The sequence below is a fragment of the Fukomys damarensis genome, unplaced genomic scaffold (assembly GCF_012274545.1).
Source record: "Fukomys damarensis isolate Sample0158 unplaced genomic scaffold, DMR_v1.0_HiC HiC_scaffold_7, whole genome shotgun sequence".
In the NCBI taxonomy this organism is placed as follows: domain Eukaryota; kingdom Metazoa; phylum Chordata; class Mammalia; order Rodentia; family Bathyergidae; genus Fukomys; species Fukomys damarensis.
The window spans coordinates 5,073,261-5,078,579 of NW_022900919.1; the positions used below are offsets into that span (position 1 = coordinate 5,073,261).

General features: G+C 42.4%; 1 protein-coding gene across 1 annotated transcript in view; it reads left to right on the top strand.

Moving 5' to 3' along the window:
• The window catches only part of Otud7a (OTU deubiquitinase 7A), a 232,499-nt gene that overhangs the window by 7,226 nt on the left and 219,954 nt on the right, over positions 1-5,319 (top strand). The window contains exon 2 of the mRNA XM_019209632.2: positions 3,023-3,095. The gene's annotated coding sequence lies outside the window, so the exon portion shown is untranslated. The remainder of the gene's footprint in view (positions 1-3,022; positions 3,096-5,319) is intronic.

The window sequence follows — 5,319 nt, forward strand, 5'->3', positions numbered from 1 at the left end:
TATGGGGAAGTCAATATGGAAATACCTCAAAGAACTAGGATTAGAGGTTCCATTTGACCCAGCCATCCCTCTGTTGGGTATCTTTCCAAAAGGACTATTGGTCCAAATGGTCAAATGTTGGATATCTTTCCAAAAGAATCAAAAGAATCATACCACAGTGATACATGTGCACCCATGTTTATAGCAGCACAGTTTGTAATAGCTAAAACTTGGAAACAGCCCATCTGCCCATCAGTTGGAAACTGGATAAAGAAGATGTGGTTTTTCTATAAAATGGAATACTACTCAGCCATAAAGAATGAGAAAGTAGATTCATTCATAGGTAAATGGGTACATTTTGAGGATATACTCTGAAGTGAAATAAATAAGTCACACATATGCCAATACTGAATAGTTTCTCTGGTGTGAAAAACTAAAATAGTACTCAGGATCCTAATGGGACAATTAGCAACATGAAATAGGAAGAAAAGGAGCAAAGGTGTAGGGACAGTGAGAAGGATAGGGAAAAGGGAACAACGGAAAAGGAAAAAAATATGAGAAAATGTAAAAATGGAATTAAAGTGTTTGAAGGTGGGGTGGGGAGGAGGGGGTGAAGGGAGGGCGGGGACAAGGGGAAAGAATGAGAACCAAGACCTGGCATGTAAAGGTACAGGATCCCAGTAATGAATGTAACTGTACTGTCTACCTAGAATGTACCAATAAATTCAATTTAAAAGAAAAAAAAAAGAAAAGAGCTCTTGCTGCAATTCTCTTACAGTTTCTAGGAATGTTTTTGTAGCCTTTAAGGCTGGATATAGAGTTCCAAATGGAAATTATTTATTCTATAAATATTTGCTGTTTTCTTGCATTTTACACTTATGCAAAAAAAGCTCTTTGACTTCAAATAATACTGGAATTATACATACAATTGCATCAAATTTGTGTTGTCCAAATTTCACGAGCAAATGTGCAGGGAAATTCTCCAGTTCAGAGACAGAGCCTTTGATTTCATCGCCTGTCCTTTCTCTGCCTATTTCTCAAGCTCAGCCTTGTGCATGGAAAGTATACTTTAAAATACAGCCCTCCTTTTCTCTTATTGTCTTCTGGGAAATAAGCACAGAACTGCTTCCTTCTTTAAAAACTATCAAGAATCCCTCCCCACACCCATTAGGATGAATACAGTCCAAAAAAAGGAAAATAAGTGCTGGTGAGAATGTTGAAAAATTGGAACCACTTCTGTACCGTTGGTGGGAATGTAACATGATGTAGCCATGGTGTAAATGAGTATGGTGACTCCCCGGAAAAGTAAACTTAACCATATCATCTGAGCCCACAATCCTACCTCTGGATATGGACCTGAAAGAGCTGAGAGCAGGGACTCAAACAGATAATGTGTACAACCATGTTCCCAGCAGTGTTATTTGCAATAGCCAAGAGGTAGAAGCAGGCAGGTGTCTTAGAACGGAGGAACCGTAAACAGGATGTAGTGTGTATATACAGTGGAATATTATTCAGACTTGAGGTGGGAGGGATTCTGACACGGGCACATGGGTGCGCCTTGAGGACATTACCCATGTGCTCAGTGGGCTAAGGCAGTGAGAAACTGACAAGTACTGTGACTCCACTTTGTTGAGGAATGTAGAGCATTCAGATTCACAAAGACAGGAAGTAGACTGCAGATTTCCCAAGGCTGAGGGATAGGGAGTGAGTGTTGCATGGGGTGTAGTTTCAGATGGGGATGACAAAGAGCCTAAACTTAATCTGGGGCTGGCGGGGACAACATCTTCCTTCCAGTGCCCGAGTCCATTCTTCTGGATGGCGTGAGGCTCTGAGGGTGGAGCCCGTGCCCACTCTGCAGATTTCAGGCAGCTCCCTCAAGCACCTCCTGGTCTCCTTCTTCTTCCTCTGCTCTAAGTCTCTAGATTTTCTCTGGTTTAGGCTGGCGGGAGGGCATCTCCTTGACATTGGCTCAGGTTTTCAGCCCATCAACAGCCCAGATCCTTTCTTTTTTTTTGTTTCCTCCCTTCCTCTTTTCCCTTTTAAAAATGAAATGTACAAATCACATGAATCTTGACAAATGCATACTGCATCATGCAAACCCCTATCAAGGTATAGAATGTTAACATCACACCAGACAGGCCTTTCATGCCCTGGCCCAACCTCTCCCCTATGGTTTCCCCATCATGATTTTGCCTGTTCTGGAACGTCATGTGACAGGAATGAGGCACTAGGCGCTCATGTTTCCTTCCTTTTCATTGCTGTCTGTATGCCATAGTCTCCCTGTGCCAGGCTTGTTTGGTGGACTCCTGGGCTATTCCCAGTTTGGAGCTCTTATGAATGAGGCTGCTGTGAACAGTCTTACACAAGGCTTTTTGTGGACAGATGCTTTGGCTTCTGTTGAGTTACTACCTAATCTTTGGGTCATAGGGCAGTTTAAAAAATTAGCCAAACCATTTTGCACTCCTCTTTACAAGGTATAAGTGGTCTACATGCCTCGTGTCTCTGCCGTAGTTTGGTTTTGGCAGATTTATGTCCTCCAAGGAGTCCCACTGGGTACGTAGAGATACATCCTCATAATTTTCAGTTGCATTTGACTGATAATATTGAACACGTATTAATCATTCATGGGATCTTCCTTGTGAATACTTACCCAGCTCTTTTACTCATGTTTACTAGGTTCTTTATCTTTTTATTATTCAGTTGCATTAATATCTTTTGTATATAGAATTTTAAATTTTGTATGAAGGTTAATTTATCTTTTTTAGGTTTATAGTTATTTTTATAGCCTAAGAAATGTTTCATACCTAAGCCAGTGGTGGTGAATATATGGCACGTGTGCCACAGCAGGCTGTTTGTATCATTGAAAGCACTAAAAGGTTCGCCATCACTCCCCTAAGCCACGAACACTATATTCTCCATATTTTGTTCTTGAAGTTTTATAGTTTGGCTTTTACGTCGGGTTTGTGATTCATCTTGTCTTATTTAGTGTGAAGTAGAGATTGAGGATAATTTTTTCTACATGGATATCTCTTTTTGTTCCCAGCAACCACTTGTTCAGAAGACCATCCTGTCTGTGATGAATTACACTGGTACCCATTTAAAAATCAGATGGTCAGGTAAGGGAGGGTCTATTTCTGGGCTCTTTGTTCTGCTCCATTGGTCCCTTTTTTTTTCATCTTGCCAGTTACCGCATCTTCATAGCAGCATCCCAACTCCTGGTCCTCACATTGTCCTGGCTTTCTGTCTGTGATGGAGTAGAAATACCAGTGTTGTTTGCTTGTGGTCAGATAGGTGATGATGTCCCTGGTGGGTGTCAGCACAAGGTGAATTCTGATGGGGGCCTGGGGTGGGACATACACAGGACATCTTCCACAAATGATTCTCCACATTTTGGATTCTGGAAGTGAGCTCTCACATCTCCAGGTACCATCACCTACTTGACGGGTCAGTACAGGAGCAATTGGGTGAAATAATTTTAGTCAAGATATTTGATTCAGTGGCAGCGGAAAGCAGGTAGTGACTTTCTACTTAGATCCATGATCAACCGGGGCCATTGTATTTTGCAGCATTCTCTGTATTTCACATATGTAAAATGAAGAGACTACACCCCCCAAAGTCATTGCCAGACATTCATTCAGACATGTGGAAGCATTTTGTAGGATAAAATATCTTAACAGCATAAATTGCCATCCTGACCATTTTCTCCCACTGGGATTGTAGACATTCAGAAAGCGGGCAGATATTTCTTGTGTGTGTGTGTGTGTGTGTGACTCAGACGTGCATTCTCTCATCTTTGATTTTCTGTTGCACAGCGTATTTAAATCATTTACTGTAAGTGTCTCCCGTCTTAAATAGGCAGCTCTTACCTTCTCAGAGGTTTTGATTTTAGGCATAAACAGGAGCAGGGACAAGCAAGTGATAGCAGCTGTGTACTGCAGATGCTAAGCCCTGAGCAAGCAGCCGACAGCAGTGATTAGCTTGAGGGGTCAGCCATGTGCTGCTCTTGCCTTTTGGGGATGCTTGAAACATCCCAAAGTCCCTTAGCACAGGGGATGGGTGAGTGTCCTGGGGTGGGGGGAGGGCTTGGGACAGTGGAGAGAAGGGTAGAAGCAGCTCCTTTGATAAGGGATTTGATTGGGGGGCAGAAGAGAAAAACATAGCTGCCCTCTCCCCGGTTTCAGTGTGGACCTTCCAGCTGGTGGGTTATGTCTGGGTCTCAAGAGGTCAAGGAAGAGCACTTTTCCCCTTTTCTGTAAGTCTGCTTAGCTTGTGATTTTGAGCTTCCTTTCCACACAGCCTTCTCCACAGTCATTGCCACAGTCGCTGTGGGCACTTTGCCTCTCCAGGTCATGTTGGAGGAAGGTCTTCAGAACTAAAGGGGCCTCTTCCCCAGGGGCAGTGTCCACCCTCAGGCCAGGGACATTGTTCACACAGATGGACACTGCAGTGTCTGTGCCCCTGTGTACCAAGTGCTTTCAGGTTTGCACTTTTATAACAACCCAATTTCCAGTGCCCTCCTGTCATACCTGGCAGTCCCTACTCCTGGACCTTTCATCCTGTGATGGGACAAAGCCTGAAGAGTAAAAAGTGAAGGTGAAAGAAGTCTTCTTTAGTCCCTGCAGGATATGAGTGCCTAGACAAAGCTGGCATGGATCGTGGATGGGGAATAGAGTACAGGAGCCTCCAGGTCTGGAACTTCTCCTTTCTTGTTGGTTCTCTTGGCCCAGTGTTGTAGTCAGGATTTTGGCAATGGAATACATGTAATATAGGACACATAGTTTTTTTTTTTAATTTTATTTTATTGAGTTTATTGGTACATTTTAGGGATACAGTACAGTTACATTCATTGTTGGGATCATGTACCTTTACATGGCAAGTCTTGATTCTCATTTTTTCCCCTTATCTCTGCCCTCCCTTCACCCCCTCCTCCCCTCCCCATCTACAAACACTTTATTTTCATCTTTTCATTCTCTCACATTTTTTTCTTTTCCCTTTTCATTCTTCCCCTACGTATCACACCTTCCCTACACCTTTAGCTCTTTTCTTCAAATTTCTAAATGTCAGTAATCTTATTAGAATCTTATGCATTGTTGCAGAATATTCACACCAGGGAAACTATTTGGTATTTACACATGTGTGACTTATTTATTTCACTTAGGAGTATATCTTCCATGTGTATCCATTTTCCTATGAATGAATCTATTCTCTCGCTCTTTATGGCTGAGTAATATTCCATTTTATAGAAAAACCACAACTTCTTTATCCAGTTTCCAACGGATGGGCAAATAGGTTGTTTCCAAGTTTTAGCTATTACAAACTGTGCTGCTATAAACATGGGTG